The sequence below is a fragment of the Cyprinus carpio genome, chromosome B2 (assembly GCF_018340385.1).
Source record: "Cyprinus carpio isolate SPL01 chromosome B2, ASM1834038v1, whole genome shotgun sequence".
In the NCBI taxonomy this organism is placed as follows: Eukaryota; Metazoa; Chordata; class Actinopteri; order Cypriniformes; family Cyprinidae; genus Cyprinus; species Cyprinus carpio.
Genome location: NC_056598.1, coordinates 5,136,183 through 5,161,912, shown reverse-complemented (window position 1 = coordinate 5,161,912; position 25,730 = coordinate 5,136,183). Strand labels below are relative to the sequence as shown.

General features: G+C 45.6%; 1 pseudogene; it reads right to left on the bottom strand.

The window, feature by feature from the left end:
* Positions 1–22,409: 22,409 nt before the first annotated feature.
* On the bottom strand, positions 22,410–23,079 carry LOC109086328 (annotated as a pseudogene).
* Between the last annotated feature and the right edge of the window lie 2,651 nt (positions 23,080–25,730).

Sequence of the window (25,730 nt, the reverse complement as noted above, 5' to 3'; positions counted from 1 at the left end):
GCTAACCTGCATCCTAATATACATCCTCTACTGCACCTCTTTCTTTCTCTGTGGGTCTCTGGAATTGTCAGTCAACTGTCAACAAAGCAGACTTAATTTCTGTTTTTCTTTAAGTCCACAATCAGCATCTTGGGCTTGACTGAGCAAACCCAGCTGCTCTCTCTAGAATTTCTTTCTTTCACACCCCCACATCAGGTTGGTCGGGGCGAGGGCACTGGTCCTCCTCATTTCTAACAAGTGGAAATACTCAACCCACTCTCCCCCTATGCATAATAACTCATTTGAATCCCATGTGATCACTGTAACAGCTCCTATAAACTCCAGGTGTGGTAATTTACCACCCTCCTGCCCAAATTATATCCACAAATCAGCAGGGTGTGTAATAAGTCATCACCAGACGGGAATCCATCTTGCAATCTTTATTGAAAACTCGTGGTGAAAAGGGGGGATCAGTACCAGCAAACACAACAGTAGGGGTCCCAAATCGTCGTAAAACCGGGCAATGATGGGGGTAGCAGCAATTTCAGAGTCCAATAAAAAACCCAAAGGTCAAGAGGCGGGGCAGAAAGGGTTCAAGAGAGGGCAAAAAAACAGAACTTTAAACAGAAATCAACAGGGGAAAAGTTTGGGGAAAGCGCCGGGAAAAAACAAGACTTCGCTTTAGACTGATGGATTTGGCGCTTATATACCCGACAAATAACGCACCGGGTTTTTGGATCAAGTCCGAGGCACGGGATGATGGGATTATTGTAAATCTTTAATGATGTGGGGTGCGGGGTCAATATTCAGGAGAGGGACCCTCGCGGGCCAGAGGGGAATCAGGGGTTCCGTGACGAGCCCCCCCCCGCGAGCGACTCCGGGCGCGGATGGTAGGGAAGACGGGGGGGGTTAGGGGTGGTCGAGCGCCGTTTCCCCGGGTTTAAACCGGGGAAATCATAGATTTGGGGGTCTAGTATGTTTCAGCATTTCCCCCAGATTGTTCCTCCGGCCGTCCCCCCTCCCGCGACCAATCGCAGGATGCGCCACACCCGGGATTAAGAAGTTCTCCACCTGGTATTTTCCCTAGTCTCACGGGACGGGCGGGGGGACTCCTCAGGGGACCTCCCCCCCCTCCTCTGGGGGCACAGGGGTTTGAGCAAAATACTAAAAAGGGGGAGAAGGGATAGGTGTCAGGTAAGCAAACGGAATAAAACGGGATGATTGATGTGTAATCTTGAAGGGACCCCGCCCTTTGGACTTAACTTTTGCAGGGTTCGGAGACGGGTTTCGGGGGTAGAAGCCCCGATTGCCAGGTTGGTAACGGGCCCGGACGCCGACGGGGGCCATGTTCCTTTTTGGCGGATGGCTCGTTAAAGGTAGTGAGTTTGGGTCCAATTCCCAGGTTTGCCCAGTCGGACGCGGGTCGCGGTGGGTTCCCCACCAGGGAAACTGGGAGGCGATAGCCTGGATGCACTTAAAGGAGTTAACCAGCTGTTGACCAGGGAGTTCTGGCGTACCCCCCAAAGGAGGTACCGTGCCCAATTTTTTGGTTGGAACACAATAATCCAGCCCGGGGTAGTTCCTGATTGAGTTTTTCGACCGACCGTTGGATTGGGGGTGGAAACCCCGGGGGTCGGCTTACTTTTACACGGGGTTTGGAAGAAGGCTTTCCAGAGACGGGATGTGATTGGGGACCTCTATCGGGATATATCTTCCGGTAGTCCGTAAGAGGGAAAGACCCGTTCAGAGTGTTCGGCAGTTTGCAGCAGTGGGCGTTTGGGTAGGGGAATAATGACGGCTTGGAAAAATCGATCATCACTAAGAACAACATTTTCCCTTTGAGAAAGGTGATCAGTGAAAAAGTTTTTTGCCAGGGGGGACCAAGGCTTGTGGGAGGGGAGGGGTTTGGGAGTAACCGGCGGCAATTGGCGGGGAGTCTTGTGCCCCAACGGTTTGGGCATTTTTTTATGAAGGCTAGGGTGTTTTTGGGAAATTTTCCCCACCAAACCGTTTTTGAAGCAGAGAATGGTAGCCGTGATACCTGATGCCCGGAGGGGGGCAAACGGGGCGTGTGTTGAGTTTTTGACGGTAGATGGGTGGTCGTAAACCTTATGGGGAACAAGTTGTTGGGGTGCATTTTGAGATTTGTTTTTTGGATAAGAGTATGATGTCCCATTTAGGGGTGCAATGATTACCTTGAGAGGGAGATGATTCGGCGGGGTTTTCCTTTTCGGAATAGGGGATAGCGCATTCCCTTTGGTTTTTGGAGCCCGACGTAGGAAACTGAGAATCAAATCGGGGAAAAAAAAGCCCTCTTCCCTCCCGGGGATTGAGGCGCTTGGCGGCGCAAATCCCAAAGGGTTTTTAGATTGTTTCAGTAAGGAAAGTGGCCCCTCCACCGTCTCCACCCCTCAAAGGGCCGCCTTCAAGCGAGGATTTTACGGTCTTAGCTAGTTACGTCGCGCATTGATTTGGGGGAGTAAAAGGCACATGGTTGGGGTTTAGCGGTAGAACCTGGGTTGAGAGAGAAACCCCGAACCCTGGTGGAGGCTCCCCCCTTTGACGGAAACGAAAGAGGGTCAGGGTGGGGAGTATGGCAGTCACAAAACCGTTTCTTTTTTTCTTGGAAAGCTTTGGGGGAGCACCCCCGGACCATGTAGCTAGGGGTTTTTTTTTGACCCTTGCGTGAGGGGGCTGACCAAAGGCTGAATTTCGAGAAACGGGGGTAAAAATTAGAAAACCCCCGAAAGCTTGGGGTTCCTTTGGTTTTTTGGGTTCGGACCTTTTAGAAAGGGATGATTTTCTCTCTCCATGGCGACCCCCTCGGGGCGTGAATCCCCCGGAAGGTGGTGGAGGTGTAGGAATTCCCTTACCCCCTTGGCATAGATTGGTGTTCAAAGAGCGGCCGGGCTTCACATGTTGGAATTTCCCCAGGGTATCTGAATAGATCAAATATCGTCAATGTATATTTAAACTCCATTTTGCATGTCCTGAGATGTCATTGACAAAGGGTGGGAAAAACCCAAGGACTATTTACCGTCCCAACGCATCACCCGGGTTTTGTATGCCCTTTGGGGGTTTAGAAAGCTGTTTTTTCCCCTCGCCCCCTCCCAATCGGTGAGTTGTATGCGCGCGCAAAACCAATTTTGGGGTAGTATTGTCAGTTTGTAGCTGTTCCCAATGCGGGGCACCGGGGGAAGTGGATGCGAACTTTTCTGTTTTCTTGAGTCCCCGTAATCGATCAAGGGGGCAAACCCCCCTCCCTTTTTACGGACAAAAAAGAAGCCGCTGAAGAGGAGAGGTGGTGGGCGATGAACCCCCTTTTCCACTCCCCTCGAGTTTGGCCTGCTTTTGCTCTGGAAGGTAAAGGAATACTCGCCCCCGGGGGGGTGTGGCCTGGAATTAGATCAAAGGCACAAACGGACTGCGGGTGGTGGTATGTGTTTGCTTTACCCTTTCTGAAGGCGGGGGCGAGATCGGATATCCTTTGGGGAATTGGGAATGCGGTAGAGCCAGTCAAAATGAAACCTTGACGTCTGGGAGAGATGGTCGGAAACGATTTTTACAGGGGGCTCCTCTAAAAATTTTTTCCCTCTCTCCACGACACCTAGGGATCTCGGGGCCAGGGGACCCAAAATAAAGGGTGTTTGATACAGGGAGCACGTAGAATTGAAGGTTTCTTTATGTGCGACCGGTTAACATTTGCAGTTTTGAGTGCGGTGAGTAATCAATCCAACCCCAAAGGGCGTCCATCTATTGGGTACAGACGAGAATTTTAATGAAATTAAGAAATGTTATTCCTTTTGGCAAATTTTTCAGAGATAAATTCCCCCGCTCCTATCAAGTAGACAGTGGGAGCCACACAACTTTTTAGTCTTGATTACCCAAGGGGGTGAGAACGTTAAAAAAGACTCACCCATTTGGGGTAAAATAGCGACGTGCGGGGAAGTAATCGTTTATGTCCCGGGCGCCACAGTAAGCAGATCGGTTAGACATGCGGCGGTGACTTCCCCCCGTCGATATAGGGTTGATTGCATGGGGGTTTTGTAGTTCTGCGGGCGTGTTTTCGTCAGGGAAGAGGGTTGAGGTACCGGCGAGAGCGGTTTTTTATCAATGGTGATGGTTACGAAATAGTCACCAGAGTTCTCCCCCCTCACGGGAACGAGTTCGGTTTCTTTTTTGGGTTAAGCCCTTGCGAAAAAATACTTCAGCGTGCACCACCCTGAGTTGAGCAGCCAGGGACAAGTTCGGCTATTTCCGCTCGTTTAATCCTGCGATAAAATTCAGCAGACGGGCCCCCCCTCCCCCCCTCTCGGGGGTGATCAAACACCCCGGGAAACGCACCAAAAATAGGAAATGGTGAACGCTGCCCATCCCGCCCTACAGCCGGGTTTCCTTTCCAAAACTTTTCCCTTTTAAAAATGAGCAAAAGAAGGGGACTTCCCCCATCAGTGGTGAAAGGGGGGTTTTGTCGACAACACGAGCTGCATAGGAAACCCTTACACTTGGTAAGTCCCCGTCAAATTCTCCGGGGAACCTCGTGGATTAACTTCCTGGCTTCCCCGCGTGGGCAATGGTGGCCACGCGGTGGGGTGACGTCACGGCATGGTGGGGGTTTTTTAAAAGCCTTTACCAGTTCCTCGGTTTTAAGTCAAGATTTAATTTATTGGTTAGCGCGTTTGACTTGCCCGGCGGCCCTTTTAGAACAAAATCTAAGCCCGGGGGTCGGTTGTGGCGAAGTTCTGTAATAGTCTCACCAACGGGAAACTCTCAACTTATTGAACAACTCGTGGGCGTCAGGCAGGGATCAGTACCGCAAAAACAACGAAAGGGGGACCCCAATCGTCGTCAAAAACCCGGGAATGACGGGGGACGCAATTTCAGAGTCCCTAACAAACCAAGGCAAGAGGGGGGCAGCAAAAGGTTCAGAGCGGGAAACAACAGAATGGTAAACAGGAAATCAAAAAACGGAAATAACGCTTGGAAAATTTAGCCGGGGCAAAACAACTTCGCGTTAGACTGATGGAGTTGGCGCTTATATAGCGACAAAAAACTGCACCTTGGATACAAGTCCAGGCAGGGGGGAAAGGGATTGTAGTTTTTGGGAAACGTTTTAAATGAGTTGGGGGCTTTAGAGAATATTCGGCTTCATTATCTTCTAATGCGATCACGCCCCTCGCGCCGAGCCGCTTTTGAGATTCAAATGTTTCACTGAAGCGCTACGGGCTTTTGAATTACGCCCACACAACAGAAGACAACGCAGCGAGATTGTGTTCTTCAAGTTTTTTATTCTTTTACTGTTTGCTTCAAGTGATGAGAGGAATAAGGACATAATTCACCCCCAAAAAAGATGTGATGTGGTTGAGGATTTGAGATTTGGATTTCCGTCAGAAAAAAGAATGAAGCACTTTATTCAGCAGAGATCATAAACATGAGTAAGTCTCTTTTTATTTATTTATATACTTGGACTACTAGTTTTCACATAACGTGTAAACATTTTACTAGTTAGGACTTTTTTCCAAAGACTTTTTTCCAAACTATAATTCCTGACTAAATGTATAATCAAGTCGAAATATTATGAAGTTCAATCCAACAATATACACCACTATACCATTCAAAAGCTTAATGTAATAATATAAATGCAACAATAAATGTAACTGTAACAAATGTAACAATCATTGCTGTTCTTTCCAATTTATCCCCCCTAAAAAACCTAAAAAAAAAATATTTTCTCAGCTCTTTTCAACATAATAATAATAACACACAATAATAATAATAATGATGACGATGATAATAATAACAATAAATGTTTTTTGTAGAAAATAAGATTGTTAAAAGGATTTCTGAAGGATTGTGTGACTGGAGTAATGATGCAAAAAATTCAGTTTGAAAGTCAGCTTTTGATTTTTCCTAATAAACTGTTTTAACTGCACTCACAAGTGAATATTAAATTATGTTGTGGGATAATTAAATGTATTCTAAATAAACTACAAACATAAAATTATATAGATTTATTTTGTCCTCACATTCTTTCTTGTAACTCATCCCTCTCAGTGACACAGCTGACTGAATGGCTCATTATGCAGCTCATTATGCAGGCCTTTGTCTTCTCAGGTGTGAATTCATGATAGTTGACGTTTCTACCGCATATGACTTCTTTTTACCAACAAAAACTGTCTTAGAAAATTTAAATCAATATATTGTTTTCTGTAAGTGAGTAAAACAAGATGATTTTCACATCATTTAGAAAAAAAAAATTCTAGGCTACAAGCTCCAGTTCTCAAAAATCCTGTGAACCAATTTTCTGTATGTGTTTTATTGCCTTTTTTCAAGTGATTTAACATTTTTAGTTTTCACTAACCACGCATAACATTTTTTTTTCTCAAAAAACACAATCATGTACATACATGCTGCTCACATATTATTATAGCCTAGTTTGTGCTGATTACAGTGAGATTAGACTTTAGCCATTTAGATATTTATAAGAAACTGAAAAAAAAAGCACAAATGTCAGGGCATGACAAAAACTTCTCCAGGCCCCAAAATACCCTTAGACTGAGGAGAAGAAAGCGGCCCTAGGCAAGTAACACCATGCCAGATCCGCCAAGCCAGATTAAGCCTAGAGCACCTCTCACGCTAAGAAACGCATGAAATTAAGTAGTAAAGAGGAGAAGAAAGCGGCCCTAGGCAAGTACCCATGCCAGATCCGCCAAGCCAGATGCAGTTAGAAATTTACTGAAAACAAGTCTATCGCAAGGACATTATGGTGGTGGTTGGGGGGGCGTTGGGGTTGGGGGGTGGGGTAGGACCCAGGCCTCTGCAAAATCAGGCAAGCCAACTGACTAATTTACACATGCAATGTGTATTGCTCGACAACATTTTGGTTAGAACCCCTACATTATCTCTGTCCATTTCTTCATAACATTTAAAACTACATTTTGCGGACTTGGTGCCACCTTTCCCCCTATACCGGTTTATTTTAGAATACAAATCTACACTTGCTTTCACCCTCCTCTCTTTCCTCTAGTGAGTACCTCCTCTCTTCCCTACACCTAACATATCACAGTGCGTTCGCATCTAGGGATGTGAAGCACAGCACATCTGAGACCGGTATGATCTACTACCTGTTACACCCTTGTCTAGTGATATTTGTCCTCTCTCCCTCCCAGCCAGACAGGCGCCTTCTAACCCGGTATCTGATGTCTTCGTGAGGCATAGGACCATCTAACCAGGCCCCCCCGGCCCACCCCTCCTTCCCGCGCGCGAAACATCGGCTTGAACTCAAAAAAGATCCATCAGACCTGAAGATGTCTCAGTCTGTGTTCCCATCTCTGATATTGCCTGACCAGTGACATACGGCCACAACTGCTCTCATATGTCTCCCACAAAAGGATATAAGCAGTACACCTGCCCAGACACCGTTAATCTCCTTCAAAACTGTCTGTCCCCCTTCACAACTTCTATAACAGCTGATAATTTGCCACATTCCGTTCCCTCTACAGACAAAACACTAGAAACAATTCCAGTAGTTCACTTATCAGCCCACACACAGGACCTCAAACCAACCCACCCCACGCACCCTAAAACTTTCCCCTCTTCCCCCTTCCCCTTTTCCCCCCACTTAGGCACCTACAAACCCGATTTTGCTATTTTTTTTTATTTATTTTGGGAACCCTTTTTGCAACCCTTTTAAAAGGACTCAAATTTTTAAAAACATGTTTTTAAACCCCTAAATCACCAAAAAGAAAAACATTGAACAACTAGAAAGCCAAACAGCAACCCCACCCCCGGGGAGAGGTGCCTACAAAAACACACCTCCCAAAATTCAAAATTTTTATTTTTCAAAATACATGGTTATATGGAGAGCATAAGACCACAGTGAAATGGAAAACATCACATTGAATCAGTAGTTTTTTTTTAGCTTCAGTTTTTCCAAAAATTAAAAAAGTTCATTTAGGGTACCCTTTTTTTTTAGTTTTTTAAAATAAAACGTTGCTCATTAGGGAAAATCTGTAAAAAAAGGAAAAATTTGGGTAACTTTCTGCCAGGGCAATTCCTGAAGTTTTTCAACATTTTTTGAAACCCCACACAAAAATGCAAAGAAATTTAAAAAATTCCTGTGAAAAACAAAAAAGAAAAATTTTTTTTATTAAACAGTACATTTGTAGCATCAAAAAACAATGCTTAAACTCAAAATTTTACAGAAAGGTAATTTTTTTTCCACTAAAATGTAAATTTTTCAAAAATTTTGTCCCCTGTTCAAATTTTAATGTTGAAATTTTAAAAATTAAATTCAATTATAAAAAAAATTTTTTTTCCCAAAATTTTAAAATTACAAAAATATTTAAAGTTTATATTTTTTTTCCCCCCCCTATTTTAAAATGAAGGTTTTTTTAAAAACATTTTTTTGTTGAGATTTTTGGGGAATTTTATTGTGTATTCTATTCAAAAAAGCCTTTTTCATCATTTAAGGGCATCACACCCAATGACATCACAACGTCCCCTTTACAACCAAAAACACCTGCCTTTTTGCAACTTTTTCCCCGAAAAAGATTTTGGGAACACTGCGCCCCGAAAACCCTTTAAATGTTTCTTTTCCCAAAAGATTTCCAAAAAGAAACCCTTTTCGATCCTGATTTTTCCCACAAAAGTCGAAAAAATTTCCCCCTGCCCGATTTTCCCTGCATGTTCAAATTGTCATGCAAAAATTTGCCAAAAAAAAAATTCGGGGGTTGAAAGTGACTCTTTTTGGCGTGCTTCCCTACATCCTTAAACTATTTACAAGGACCTATTTTTTTTTCCATTTGAAATTTTTCCCCAAAGTGACCGCACTTTTAAAATCAAATGAGGGGTCCGAAAATTTCCTTTTCCCCTAAACCGCCCCCCTTTACCCAGCGTGAGATACATCTGGATGTTAAAGGGGAAAGTACATGTTCACATAACGACCTTCCTTCCCCGCAAGAGAAAATGACAGTACCTTTCCTTTGAACAATGAAGTGACCCACATCTGCAGGAGAAAAGAAAAAACCACGCCCAAATCACTGACCTGGGGAAATCCGTTCCCTGACAATTCATAACTTTTTCCAAAAACTTTTACCTGGGGTTTTGTTGCCGTTTTTACCCCAAAAGTTTCCCATGCGGATCTTTTACTCCCCGTCCTTTGCTCCAGACAGCAGCCGCCTCTGGTTTGGTTTATGGGCACTTTGTAAAAAGTAGTTTAAAATTTCCCCCCCGGTCCAACCTCCCCCAAAGGGCGAGCTTGGGAATGTGAGGACGCTTGACTGGACCTGGAGCGTATCTGATGGGGTCGGGCTTTCCAGCCCCCCGGGGTAATATGTCTCGACTGTTTCAGCCGTTCCTTTTTAATTTCCAAATTCCTAAAAATCTTTAAAGAGACAAGGGTTTAAAACTCAAATTGGGGGAAAATTTCAGTTAACCTTTTATTTGGGTTAAAATATTAAACCAATCCAAAACACTCAAATTCCCCTTTTCTACTACATTAAATCTGAAGTTTAAAATTTTTTTAATGATCTGTTTTACATGAAATAACTACGAGCGTTGTATTTTATTAAACCCAAAATTAAAAAAGATTAAAAAAATAAAATAAAGTTGGTATTGGGGTTTAAAGTTAGTTTGCATGTTAACTAATTACTTAGTTAGTACTTTTTTTAACCCTTTTAATTTTTTCTGGGGGTGCCCCCGAAAGGAAAGACACCGGTTACAAAAAAAAAAAATTTTCCATTGCTTTCTGGGGGTGGATCAAGTTTATGTTGCATTTTATTCTTTAAAATGTTCATAAAGAATAGCTAAACAGCATCTATGATTGCACATCATCTGATTGATGCGTGTCATTATACTCACCCAAAAGTAAGAACAGATAAGAGAGTCCCTCCATCTTGTTTTTTAAAGACCATTAACAAGATACCTGTGATGGTCAGATATGACAAGGGCATCCATCCCTCCTTTTATTGTGTTTCTGTTAGCAGCTCGTTTTCTCCCCCTTAGGAAATTCTGACTGACAGCTTGCTGAATATATTTCACACATCATGTACCTCCAGAATTGCTTGTCTCAGCACAACTCTCAGGTCAAGTCTGATTTACTAAACAAATCTGGCAAAATGCAAATGAAGATGAGGACCTTAAAGAATCTTTATTTCTGGCACTAAAATAAATAAATAAATAAATAGAAATGACTGGTACTTGAGGTTCATTTTCATACAGTGTTTCTTTCTCTAAATGAATAATATACAAGTTAAAGAAAACATCATAATGCTTGGAAAGTTTCTCCTCTCCATGAGTTTCATTATTAGTGTTAGTTCAAAATAAGATCAGCTCCTAAAAGGAATCATCTAAAATAAGTTGAATCAACATAACCATATTGTGTTGTCCAATGTGAGGATTTTTTTCTTCTTGAGCATCTTTTATCATTCAAGTAGCTTATTCTGAATAAAAAAAAAAAATGATGGTTGTAAAGTACCATTAAATCAATTTGTGGAACATCTGAATGAAAGCAATGGTATAAATAGATGAGAAAATCATGCGCAATAAAGAGGGCATTCAAAAAAAGGATGCATGTTTAAAAAATTATTTATTTTATTTATCATTGGCAGCTTGACTTTACAGTAAAGTATGCAATGTGGAGGGAAATTTTTTTTGAAGAAGTATTCCCACAAGGTCAAACATTTCAGGTTTACAATTCTTGTAGGAACACTTAATTTGTGGTAGCTGTAAATTGTCATTAAGCGGACTGATTAAACTACCCTGATAATTGTTACTGAACAGAATTTAGTGACTTACAACATTTCTTAAATCTGTGCTGTTTAAGATTTTTCTATCTTGCAGTTTGTTTATCAGACACTAGATTATCACACAACACATCATGGAATAATGACAATGTGTCAAAATTGTTTACACTAACCAATTATTCCCTTTATGTTTTGGTCCACTTTCAACCCCCTTTTTCTTTGTCAGGTTGCGTCCCAGAAGATTTGTTTGGTCTCTGGTGAAAAATTGATTCAATCATGAAGATCACGGAAAAAAGGGGGATTTCTGAGGTAAACTCAAGATTTTCAATGAGCTGACATCGTTTATAGACTAGGTATTAAAACTCAACAGAAATGCATGACAATATGGACAGGCCAGTAAAATCTCCCATAAACTATGCTAATGGGGGGCATAACCAAAGGGTTTTGTAAAAGTACAGCTGTACAAAGTTTGCTTTTGTTCTTGTCCAGTGAAATCTGGACAAATGATTGAATCCATGTATGGTAATATAGAGTCCAGATAAACCCACGGGAATTTAATAAATCTCTCCTGATTTCACTCCATCAGTCATATCAATGATATTTCATGTTGTTTTGTGTTTATTTCAAATGATCTCAAGACGATGTAAATTGGAGCTCCACAGCAGTAAATAATCTGCTCAAATGTCAAACAAAGAGCCTCACTTCATTAAGATCTCAGACTGTACCATTTTTGGCCGTTTTTGCCCTTAAACCAACATAAACACCCTGTAAGCATTAGTGTCCAGAAAGACATCTTTTTTGGGTGACATCGATTAGCTGAAAAATGGCTGAGGTGGCACTGGCAAAGACTATTATGTATTCAGAAATTCATTATTTCAATATCCAAATGTGTTTGATTTAAGAATGTAATGGACTGTACACACGGGGTACAAATAATTTCTATTAACTGTAATTGAGCTCAATTTGGAAATAGGTCAAGTATATTGAGGTGAATCTACAATATTTATATTCAATCAATTCAAGTTTATTGTATAGCGCTTTTCACTATTACAAATCATTGCAAAACACGTATCTTTTATATTTTTAGTTGTAGTTAGGCTTGCAGTGGTGACTGTCAGTTTATGTGGCATACAGCAGAAATGTTCAGAAAAATCAATAAAAGACTTTAACCACCAGACGGAGATTAACTCTATTAAAAGCCAATATGCAATCAAACTATAGAAAAAATGTGGTAGTCTGTATGGTTGTCTCTGGTTGAGCATATCTGAGGTCCTCTGACGGGGGTTGACATAATATCTTCTCATGTGTTTTGGATCAGACTGGAGCTAGTGTGTAAAATCCTAGTTTCACAACGGGATGTAAAAAACAGAGAAACAAATAGACACATAATTACGTTAGCTGATGTTCATCCAAGTAAAATCAATTAGTTTAACCCAAGCTTAAGCCGAATATATCCGACTATTATTCGCACCTCAAGGTATTTAATATAAAAGATACACTTGCTTTATTGCCAGTCAGCTTTCTCAAAATCCAATGCTTGTTCTCCAACATGCTACTCATGGATGAGACGTGCAGATGGTGATAAAAATGTGAAAAAAAGGCCAGAAGTCAACCAGTGACCATAAATGCCAGAAACCTAAAAGTAGTTATTTTGGCATTTAAATGGTTTATTTTGCATATTTTTAGTATAAGAGCAATGTTATAGTGTGCATTAAATTAAAAATAAAAAAACATACAGCTTGTGCCTTCTATTGTGAAATATTTTTGTACCATGCATTTGAGAGAGTTTTTATGTGCGTATACTTTTATGCACAATTCCAGCTTTAATCACCTTTGTAGCTTTAACTTCTTGACTTAGCTAGACAGACTAGGTATGATATGCTCATAGGACCTTTCAAGTCAGTCATCTCGGACGTCTGTCGGTGACGAGAATTGGGGATAGCGCTTCTCGCTAGGACCAATCTACTGTGAGTGTAAACTACAACGAGCCAATGCACAATGGATGCAATTATTGCATCCAGCTGCGTGATCAAATCCTTCAGTGCCACAGACGCTTCTACGGGTTGCGTTGCGAAGGCGGGCATATCACTACAAGTCCTGCACTTATGCTTGTCCATGTTTCAATGTCCTTGTTCTTAATGAAGTGCATGGAGGCGGCCTAGCTCCCTATCAGAGAGCAGAACACTCTTGGAATCAGTGGTGCGAGCACAGGGACTGGTTGCTCCTGACCTACTGCGTTGGGCCTTCGGGTTAAGGGGAGAAAAGAGCAAACTCTTGCGACGCCAGAGGGATCTCTTTTCCGTCTGGAGTTGGAGTCGGTCAAAAAGACAGCCAGCATCACGGAGGATCGGCCCCCCAACAAACCTCCACCCGCGGTTCGGTGATAGCCTGCTTGAATACATCAAGGCCAGGACAGGGTCCACTTGAAAACTGTTCTTCCGAGGTCATGGGGCATAGACGGGATGCAGTGGCAATACACCACCTCCAGCCTGTTACATAGAAGACCGTTCAGCCAATGGCTTTATGGCCGAAGTCCCAAGGGGGGTGTGGAAGCGCTGGCACTCACCGGGGGTCCAAGTTACCCACAGGCTGTCGCCAACCCCTACCCATGGTCAGATCTGTGTTTCTCGGGGCAGGGTTGACCCCTAGAGCATTCTGCCAGGATGCTGTTTGTGGTCTAACACGCGATGCCTACACCAACGGCTGGGGGGGACAGTACAAGGGATTGCAGTATCAGGGGGGGGGGTTTTTTTTGGGAAAACCGGGGCCGTAGCTGCCCCCCCCGGGGCAAATCAATGCCGAGAGGTGTTAGCAGTGCACCTGCCTTGAACGTCCAAAGTCAATTACGAGGACAAAGCACGGTTGGTCCAAATGGACAACACAGGATGAACGTTGCGTAAATCACCGCACAAGGTGTTTCTGTGCATCCAGTCGCATGTCGCAAGCTACACCCGCCACCCCTCCTTGGAAAGTCGGAAGGGGTTCTGGGTCACTTCGTGCTGTTCGATTCAGGATTGCTCAAAACCTTACAGCAGACGAAGCTGTACTCGAGCAAGGCACCAGGGAGAATGGCGGGACTCCATCCCTTGATGGTTCCAGTGATTTGGAGGCCGGTTTCGGAGCCGACAGGTAGACCTGTCTTGTTATCTTAGGTAGCATGACCTCTGATGCCAGTGTTCTCAGGCCCACGGACGCAATGCCCCACAGCTGACCACGGGGACTACCCACAAATAATGACGTTTCCCCCAGTTGAGCCTTCTCACACAGGACACTGTGCAAAGTCTGGAGAGCAAGTCGGAGCACGGCTTGCAATTGGCGCCGTATTGGCACACTTGGACCTGGTTCCCCGAACTAGTGCTCCTCGCGGACAGCTCTCCTTGGCGATTACTCTGAGAAAGGGTTTCTACGGACTCGAATGGGGCCACCATTGGCAACCGCGTCCAGACTTTGGAGCTCCATGTATGGTCCCTGGACAAGAGCGGAGGTTCTAGGTGACCTAACCAGGAGTAGTGAACACAATCACATTCCGGCACGAGAAACCGTTCCGAGACGCCTGACTATGGAACCTGTTCGTTGAGGGGTGTTCTTCTCACCGAGAGGACCCCCGAAGATGCCCTCCCGATTGCAGTCGTGCGCTTTCCTGTCTGCAGCAAGGGGTGGAGCGTACACAAGACTGTCTCCCTCCCACTCTAAAGTCAGGTTGCTGCTATTGCGGCATACATGCCCAGTGAATGGGACGTCTTTAAGTAAGCATGACCTCATCATCAGGTTCCCTTGAGGGCCAGGAGGTTAACGCCTTCCCGGCCCCCTCATACCTCTTGGGACCTGATTATGGTGTGAAATCACCAGGGCCCATTCAGCCTTGCATTCAGTTGCGCCAAAGTTTTTCATGAAATCTGTCTGGTTGCACTGGCCTACATCAAGGCGGGTAGGGGCCATGCCGGATTTCGGTTGACAATTATGCGTAGATTTGTGCAGCTGACTCCAGGTTACCACACTCCCTGCGGCCTGGCCGGATTACGTGCCACGGTCCCCGGCGGAGCAGACCCAGCCCTTGCTTTGCCTGTCCCGTCCGTTAGCCCTAAGCGTACGTGTCACCCAGACCAACGCACTTCAGCTCCTCAGCGAAAACCTGGTATTGCCATTGTCAAGCCACATATTCCTCACGCTGGAGCCACCCAGCGGTCAACGCAGGTATCGCAAAAAGCCATGCCCATCTGCATTGGCTTAGTGCTTATGTTTACCCCACTCAAAGTAGCATGGTCCATCGACAGCGCTTCTCCCCATTAGTCGGTCACACGACGCTTGATGTATCTGCTGTTTCCTCCTCACCCCGGGACCCACGAGGGTACATACGTACCGAGACGTTTCTTGTGTGGAGTTATTCCTGATGACAGGTTATACAGTCGGTGACATCCAACCGGTCGTTCTACTGCCGCGCCGTCTGCAAAGTGCCTTTGCAACGTTGAGCTGAGTGGCGCTTTAATCCCGGTTTCCAACAAACAGCGATCAACGCATTTCGCCACCTAGACGTCAGCTTTGCCTCACCGAAGGTTATCTTTGATTGCGTCGGGGAAAATGAACGCCCCCCTCTTTCATCATCCCCCCGATGCCCGTGTAGTCCTTTCCGATCTGTGCGGTTTTTCGCACGCCTTCCCGCCGGATCCTGTCCCGCCTCTGCGCCGTGTGCCCCTCCTCTTTTCTCCACACCCATTTTCGCTTAGACAAACTCACCCCCCCCGTGCAGACAGTCTTCATTTTCTACTAGAGGAAGTCAGTGTTACTCTTCCACGGACCCTGTGCGCCTTTTATTTGCCGGGGCCTCCCCGGATGCTCTGTGCGCTAGGTTGGTGTTTCTCCCTCTTTTTTCTTGTAGTTCCCGTCGGCGTTCTTTCCGCTCTTTTTTATCGCCTCCACTACACCCGCCCCGCCTCCACTTCCCCTGCACGATGTAACTCCTTCCGCCCTCTCCCGCCATGGTGGCAACTCCCCCGACACTCCCTCTCTCTCCCACGCCTGCCCGCTGTACACACACCCCCCCCAGCGCCCCACATCATTGCCACCTTCCCACCGTGATTCTTATCACCTGGAGTCTTCTTTGTTGGTCCAATCCCTTAACGTCAAGTACACCCCCCCTAGACCACACACACACTTACACAGCCTACCAAGAACGCCAGCCACAGCCATTCTACCACAGTCCGCCGCCTCCCAGGGACACTGACACAGTAACCCAGACAATCAGTCTGCAAGCGTCATGCTACCCCACCCCAGCTGCGCTGAGTTCAGCCGGCCTTTATTTTCTTTGTGAGTCCTACGATTTATCTCATTAAAACACTTTGTTGGTTTTACGTTCCCGGATCACACCGCGCATATGTCAAAACACATTATCTTTACCCCTCCCCCTCGCTGATGCCCCCCCTACTGCACCACACTGCTAATTCTCCTCACTTTCTATACCTAAGTGTTTGTGCAAAAATTATTAATGCATGACAGGGATGCCCACCCCCGGGAGCGCCCCAGCCTCCCGATCACGAGCATTTTTTCCCACACCACACTCACACTGAACCCCCTAAACAGAACCCCCACATCCGTCCCGACGCAGTACCCCCCCCCCACTAACACTGAGACATTTTCCAGACAGCTTGAAATGCTCAACCTCATCTTTACACCGCACATCAAGTACCCCCCGACACCCCGCACAAGCACGCCTCCACACAGAGAGACCGCGCTAGAAAGGTTGTCACCGCCATCTCGACCTATACAGCGAACCTCGGGTTCATGTGGACGAGAGTCCACACTGTGAATTTCATCTTGGAGCCGACCAGATACATTTGATATGTAATTCACTCCTTAAAATGTCTCCTTTTCATATTAGTCGGCTCCTGTCTGCTGGCTTCCCCCCTGTGCGAACTTAATTGCATCCCCGTTCCAGAGCGTGGAATCTCTTCAGGCTGGATTATCGCGTCACTTTCTCTAAATCCCCCTGCAGTTAGTTGACTAATGCCACAAGACGCCTAGAGCCCACTAGAAACACCCTACCACGCATGGACCAGCCCGCACACCTTCACACATCAATTCGCCTCTCTGTTCCCGTTTTCCAAGCCTTACTCCACCCCCCCGCCGTTTGCCTACCAGTCCTTAGACCGGTCTGTAATGGCGCAGCGCCCTTCCCACTGAGTTTTTCTCTGCCCACCACCCCCCACCCACGCCACTTGCCCTCCACTCACGATTTTCGTTTTGCGCTGTTGGGCTCCGCTCCGCGCGTTCATGCCCCGCACCACCGATGCCGCGACGCGTTATGAAGCGGAGGGCGTGCTTTGTGCAGAACCAGGACACCGCCCCCGGCCACAGTTATTTTACAGTCACCGGCACGCCGTGTGGCATCCCAGACGATACCTGCTCCAGAAACCGCATACAATCCCGCTCCCCCATTCTGAGAACAACCAAGCCCGCCACATATACAGCCTCTTACGCAAGAATTCACTGATCACCATCTTTCGCTCTTTGATCTCTCTCCACGCGCCGAAGCTTACTGCTGGCACTGCTCACGCGGCGGGCTTGTCCGGGAGAAGTAATCACAGGACTTTGTCCTCCCCATCATATCACCCCCTCTTATCCATCCGGGCGTACAGTGCCTCCTTCCAGGATTGATTAAAACAGCCTACCAGCAATCCAACGTCAATCACGCTGTCGCCTCCGCTATTCCCCCCCCTGTCCTCTTCCCAGATCTTAATCTGTATGCTTTTGCATGCGCCCGCCTCGCCGCCATGCTCGATTGTCGCTCCTCCTGCCGCCCTGTCAAATGTTTTTTCATCCACCCCCACCTTTGCCAGCACAGCACGACGCAGCCATTTCTTTTACTAGCACCATGTCAACCATTTTTGCAGTTTAGGCGGGTCTTTTTGGTCGGGCCAACGACTATTTGACCAACCACATAGCTATTTCTTTGACCACTCTCCTGTTCCCTAACTCTTTATTTACTTCTTTTCTTTTTATCTATCTGAACATACCACTTTTCCCCTTTCGCCCGGCGCTGAGGGGCGCACGTGTTTGGTACACCAATCAGCAGGCGCGTGTGCCACCTGTATTCAATGCTCCGCGAGAGCGACCTTTGTGGAACTCGTTGTGCTCACCGATCAATAGGCTCCCTGTTGCCCCTGCCAGACGCCAGAGCGACGAGAGAGTTTTACACGCCCCACATGACACCAGCAGTACGGCGGAGACCACGGATAGCCCGTGTATGCATAAATTTACAAATTAATGATACTCAACACCATCAAAAATAGTAACCATCACCCTCACCGCACCGCGGCCACCAAACACGACCCGATGACACAATACAATAGCACTAGAAAAACCCTGATTCGGCTCACCCTTGGTCTGTCCTCCGATCCATGACACTGACTCCCTGAGGAGCTGCCAGTTTTAATCCCTGCCAACAGCTTCTTACGCACGATTGGATGGCATGGAAATTGGGGCAGTATTAAAAAAATAAAAATTTTTATTTAAAACACTTGTTTTGAAACAATTTCGCGTTGTCATTTGAATATTGATTTTAGTAGGGAGGCAAAAAAAAGCGATTTCAAATTGTAAATCGGATTTTTGTGTGAAAAAAATCGGGGATTTTTTTAGGCCTAGCTATAGCCCAGCCCTAATGCAACAGTTTTTTTTTTTTTTTTTTTTAAGTTAAGGCAAACTTCCTTGAAATTAAGTTCTAAAATAACTAATAAACTTATTGGCTATTACAGTAGTAACATTCGCAAGGGAACCACCCCTTCAAACCTTTTTTAAAGTTGGCCTAACACCTGTTCTGCAAGTTGAAACCCTCATAAGACTGTCCATATAGTAAGAGCAAGAAATTAACCCTTTATCTCGCCCCCCACAAGCTATACAGAACTACCCCCGCCCCCAGCTGAACTGTACTCGGCCGTTTTTTAGCTGTGAGGAACGGGGTGTGTTGTTACTGGGTTGAAACATGGCCTGCATCACAGCAGCCCTTCTCTTTTTTCATTATTTCCCGCCGACATCTTCTTATTTTCATAGACCAAACTATAACAAAATCAATTGATAAGTAATCATTTTTCTGTTTTGACCAAAATCCATGTTATTTGTTGAACCGTAGGCGTTGCGGCGGACGGCTTTAAGACCAGGCGGAATCCTCGTTAAGCTGGCTCCGCTTCACACGCCGCAGCGGGACTAGCGCAAACTGCACCCCAACTTTAGCACGGGCAGGACCCAACCACCCGCTCCTAGTCCCTGGCTGACGGAAGACGAATTTCATTGTCAGCTTCCTGCTGTTAAATAGAGAGTAAAAAAAGCTATCCTTAAACTGGAGCTCTTATATTTGAATGTACAACTCCAAACCCAGAAAGCCCACCTACACGCTCAGTGTTCTTTCACTGAAAACTATGCATTTTATTATTTATCACAGGCTAAGGTTGACATCGTAATATTTTAGTTGACACTTCAAGCGCCCTGTTTACAAAAGGCATCCCACCACTGTTTCATAGCCCTTCCGTTGTCCCCCCCCTGACGTTACACCATCCATGCCCTTGTCTTTCCCGTATTTACCCTCGAAATTCCACCCCATTGCCTCTCCACTGGCCCATAAAAATTCTATTCAGCCCGCTCCGAGCATTTTTTATGACCCCATCTTTCGATTTCTTTTGTCCAGCCCTAGCCTCCTTGTAACCTCCACTGGCGCCTCCCCCCAAATCTCATTTTCCCTGCAGGCAGCGCCACTCAGGCCTCTCTTCTTGTACATTCCCCATCTTGGCGACACCTTATTTCACATACCCCCCACCCCACGGCAAGAACACCACTCATCACGATTTTCTTCCCGCATCCACCTATAATAACCATTCCTTACGCCCGCCCCTCTCTTCGCCCCTTCTTTGCGGTGTCGGGTCTCATCTCCGCAGAGCCGCTCTCGATTAAACCCGACCCCACAGTGGGGCTGGTTTCGCCCAGACCACCCCGAACGCCCGCCTGCCACACCAACATTGCTAGGATCCAGTCCTGAACTTATCTCAGTCCACCGAGAATGCCATCCATATTACCTTTCCACACACCCCGCAGCTTTTTTTTTGAGCCCTGTCTCAACCGACTGCCTTTCCCGTACCAGAGTATTACACGCAAGTAAACCCTCTCAAAGGCCGTTTCTTACCGTGCAAGGGCCCTGTTCCCAGTGCCTGTTAATAGACTAATGACCTGTGTCTTATTATAGTATACGAAGACGTAGTGACAGTCAGCTATCCACCACTAACCACTCCTTTGTGACTTTTTTGACTATCAGTCCCGTTCACCCATGCAACATTGACCCATGCCCGACACCCCCCCCCCCGCACACTTCCCCACCATCCAAAACACCTTTCGCCAAATCCCCAGCCCACCAGCCTGCCGCACAGCGAGACCCCCCCCCACCCCCCCCACCCCACAAGGGAGCTGACAGCATATACCCCAGCGCGTGCTGTTTACCACCCACCGCAGCTGACGGTGCGCACCCACCACCAACCAAACACAACAAACCACCCCCCACAAAACACCCCCAATAACAAACAATCACACAACACACACCACCATCTCTACACCCCAACACACAACAACAACCACAAACCACACACACCCCACCCCACAACAAAACCCAACACCAACAACCACACCAACAACCACACCCACACACACACCACACACAACAAACACCACCCCCCACACACAACCACACAACACCCCCCAACAACAACACAACAACCACCCACCCACACACAACCCCCCCACCCCCCACCCAAAACCACCAACCCCACCACACCCACAAACATCCACAACCACACCCCAACACACACAATACACAAACCACCCACACACAAACACACACCCACCACACCACACCCCCCACCCCACCACAAACCACCCCCAACCCCACCCCCCAACAACACCCACCCCACACACCCACTCCCCCAACCACCACCCCCCCCCACCCACACACACAACCACCCCCCCGTCATTTTCACGCTGCTGGCAATATCACGCCGACACAGTCACCCCCCACGCCCCAGCTCCCAATCACACCACTGCGCGCGTTGCTTTTCCTCCCTCGCCTACACCTCCGGCAGGCCTACCCCTACGCCTCCCTCGGCCTACCCGTCCCCCACCAGGGCCACCCCTCTATTTACGCCCCTCCTTATCCCACACATACCACTGCCTCACTACACCTTCCCACTTTATCACAGACGCAACCAAGACCACAGCCACCATCATCTGACCTGCGATAACGTTATGCAGCCGGCTATTAATTTAGGTTAACCCCACACCAAACCCCTACACAAGTCATATTAAAAATACTTACCCGTTATTGTTTTGGGCTTACTCTTACTTCCCGGGCCAAGCATTACACCACCCCATGTGACACCACTTGCCGCAACCTCTCGCACCAGGAGACTGGCGTGCTCGCTGGGCCCCCCACGACCCACCCCACGATGAACACGCACGCACCCCGGCGCCTTCTCCAATGACCCGAGACCCAACCCGTACGCGCGTGAGGCCACCAGCGCGATCCAAAGTCACACTCCACCCCACTCCTATTGGTACCCCCCAGTAACACGCCACACCCACACATTATACACAAAACCGGACCAACCGTGTGAACCAGACAGCCATTATACCACCAAACTCAAACGCATAATCGTAGAGTCCTAAGAATTATTTGTAAATGTGGCACCCTGTTCTCATTTCGCCTCTGCAATGGAACAGAGGTTTATTATTATTATTATTTCTTTTTAAAAGAGGAATGAACCGAAATTGAAAACATTTTAATCGGATATACGGATTAAAAGTTTTCATTTCGGTTCATTGGTATTAAGTATATATATATAAAATGACTGTTAAAACAATAGCATGCTAAGAGCCTTGTGTAATGTTTATTTTTAATTTTTTGATTGAGTAACTGTAGATAAGAACATCCTATTTTTAATGGGCTTAACCCTTAGACGCGCCAGAATGCCCAAAACGACTAGAAACAAGCCGTGGCGGTCATTTTTGACCGATTATATTATAAACGCCTAAATCTCTAAATAAATTGCCAAATGAGAGAGTTAATGTATAACTGTGTTCGGATAGCCTTTTAAAAAAAACAATAACACCAACATTACATTTTTATTAGTTAAAAATGATTAATTATAAATTTAGAAATATTCCGCATCATTTTCATCGAAAAATGTAATTAGTTGCATATTCAGTATTCTCGTATTTATTTACATAAACCTACAAAGAACACAAAAAAACCATTTTTTAAAATGAATCTATTTGATTATGAAAAAAAAGGTACCAACATTTATGATACATTATAACACGAAATAAGCTGGAAACAGAGCTCTAAATTAAAAAGAGTCACGAACGACGTTTGGAACCATTAAAACAATTACCGCACAACCTTCTTTAGTAATAAAATATCTCTCGTGCTCGGCGTCTATGTAGATTCACAGTCAACACAATAACTTCGTCTTCTCGCACAATTTCCACACAACGGGTTTGTGGCATTTGCAGCAGGTGTTGTGCGTTTTATTTTGTTTGGAGATTCTCCGCACCTGGCACTCCGTTTTGGTGTCAGTTGCGGGGGTTGATTTTGCTTTTGGTTGGGACCTTGTGTCAACTGCGATGCTGCCCTTTTTCCCTCCATGAACTCCGCTCTCAGCTCCTCTGCCAGAACTTCCTCAACTTCACCTCCGGGCAATTTTGCTGCTGGTGCACTCCGTTGAAGAGGATGTGGGCATTGATCCAGCAAGGTGAGGGATGTTGTAAAATACAGCCACTGGCCATCTACGCGTACCGCCTTTCACAGAGTATGCCCGTGCCATCTGATCTAGGACATCCACCTTATACTTGGTGTTGTTGTAATAGGTCACAGACTCCGGCTTTGCCGGTCCGGCCATCGGTGATGCCCACGCTTGTGTGCACGGAGCTCAAAATGCACACATTCTTCCTCCGGCTTTCCCTGGTATATCGTGAGCGTCGCATCCGCCACATTTTAGCACTTTTGTGTTATACAACTCCGCTTGCTCTTTTTTGCGGAGGGGGGCAACTCGCGCTTACTTTTTCCCATAGTGCCAACCAGGCTAGTCTTCTTGGCCTGTAAGGCGGTGGCCAGTTTCAGTGAAGTGAAGAAATTATCCGTTGTAATATTTCTTCCCTTACCCAAGAATGGCTCCGCCAGTTTCAGCACCACACTCTCTCCCACGAGCTGACCTCTGCTCCGTGCCTCTTCTTTACCCAGAAACAGAGCCCCGTTCAGCATGTATTTCGAACGGACATCAGCAGCCAGCCAAAATTTGATGCCAAATTTATCAGGCTTATTCCCCATGTACTGAAGAAATCTGCACTGGGCCTTGGTGGGGAATAGGTGCTCATCTATGGTTATGTCGGCACCAGGCTTGTAACCAGGCTATGCTGTATGAATAAACGTGCTTCAAGTGGCCGATACCAGGCCAAAACATTGTCATCCTGCAACGCACCCGTCGGGTTTCTTTTTTATCGACGACAGGACTCTATTATCTACCTGAAGCGATTTTGGCTATGGTTTCTTTGAAAACGGGAAGCCAAACATTTCTCGACCAAAGGCTCCACAAATCCATGTTCTTCGAACCCTGTGCTCCACGAGGATATATAACAGAGCTATGAACGGCTTTCAGTTCAGCCACTGGTCAGGTCCCATGAGCTGTCACCACGGTTGCTGATGTGCCTCAGCTGGCTGCGAGCAGCCCTTGATGGTGTTTCAACATCATGCCATCGGTCAAACAAACACAGAAAAGGCTAGTGATAGAGAAATCTTCGATGTTGCGCTTCGCGTGCGCGGTGGGACCGGCACTTCAGTTCAGAACATTTTGGCTCTGCCTTATCCCTGGGACGTTCGTTGACTGAAGGATGGTCCACACCGTCCCATCCTTTCCCTTTTCCCACAGCCACCTCCGGCCGAGATGACTCTAAGGGCGGGCTGAGCACTCCAGCTGGCTCAAGTGCAGGTACTGGTTCGGGAAGGCCTAGGACAACAATATAACACTAATAAGAATAATAATAACAAAAATATAATAATAATAATAATATCACAATAATAATAATATTCTAATAATAATAACAATAACAATTACGTAAGAATGATAGTAATATTCTAATAATAATAATAATAATAATTTTATAATATTATAAGATAATAAAATAATAATAATATGAACAGCAGAACTAGTAAATATGGGCATCCAAGGTTTACCTGGAACGTCAGCTGTGAACGGAACATCTGGTTCCCTAATCTCCGAGGAAGGTAGCCGCCTCTTTTTTTCCTTTCGGGACTCTGACTCACTCTCTGATGAGGATGAACTGTTGTCTTGCACCCAGGAAGGTCGCTGTCACTTTCCACCTCAGACAGCGACCCCTGCATCAGAGTCATCACTGTCCAGATTGTGAAGCATTTCCAAGGCCATGCAAAAGTCATATTTCTCTTCATTCATATTATTTGTATTAGACATTTTCTCGCGCTCCTATAAACTCTTTATAAATTTATTTTTTAAAAGGCAATAATAATTTGTAGTCCAAGAATTTGTATTTATAATCAAATGAGCATATGCTAATAATACTGGTGACGCTGACAGAGACAATAAACGCGGGAAAGAACAATAGAATCGCTTGAGATTTAGGAGCGGTCAATATGACCGTTATGGCTTTAATAGGTAGAAATGCTCATATTTTTTGAAAGGTTTTGTACATATACATTTCCAAAACGGTCATTTTGACCCCTCCCTGGGATTCTAGTGTTAATATGGGTAAAAAACCCGTGCCGGGGCTTTCCAAAAGGCCAAAATGCAGATGCCCCCTTTTTTTCAAACAGTTAGCTAGGGTGCTCTTTGGGGGGCTGACCACAAGATCTGCTGAACAGTTCCATTTGTGTATAAAACTCCCCTTCCTTTCTGCTTTATTTCTAGGCAGTCTCTTTTTTTGGGGATTTTTTGGGTTTTAGAGCATTGAGAAGGGGAAAGATTGTCCCCTTACCCTTTTGGGGAAGTTGTTGCATAGGGAGCCAACAGTGGAATCTCAGAGTAGAGTGTGGGGGAAAAATAAATGTCAATCCCATCTGCAAAATGCCAAAAAAATCTCTCCCCCTAAAAATTTCTCCGTCAACTATCCTGATCGTTTTTACTGCCAGGATGTAGGTGAGGGAAAAATTTTCCCTTTTTTTCCCATAAGCATGATGGGAAAAGTCTACCCCGTCCACCATCTGGAAGGTTTCCCATTGAGGAATCACTTTTACACCACTAATTTAACAGAACTGTCTTTCCCTGGTCGGAACCTCAGGTGACCTATTCTGATTTTTTGTTGTCTGATTGGGTTTTTTTTGCACAATTCAGGAACTGAACAGGTAGGATGTTTTGTGTTAGATGCCCAAAAAGGATTTTTCCCCTTATATCAGGTCTGCTTTGCCTGGCAACCCCAATTTTGTCAAATCTTTGATTTTAGCATGCCCATCTTCTTCTTTTCAGTGAAGCTTCCCGGGTGTGTTTTCTGGTGGAGTCCCACTGGAATGGGTTGGAGATTTTTTTTTTATCGTTCCTTTCCAAGGGGGGCATCTTTCAACTGCGAAATGATCTTTGTGGAGAATGCATCTGCACCACCCCAAATAAAGTCATCCACATGAGATACAAGAATCCCCATCACATTTAGAAATCTTCCAGCCAGTAAAAATACTGCTGATTCTGCCTTTTACACTGTAGCTCCCAGTTGTTGCAGTCTTTTCTTTCACCGTATTATACCAGAATAAAGAAGCATCTGTTGGGCCCTAAAAAACATTTTTTTTTTCTTCCAAATGGGTTTTTTTGCTCTGCCTTTGGTGGGTGAATGTAATTTTGGTTCTTTTTCCCTTGTAAAAAGGTGCTTTAATGTCTTGGAGTTTGTCCATTTATTCTGACATATGCTGCCATTATCATTTTAGAGACTCTGAACTACGTAGGTGATCCCGGGGAAAAT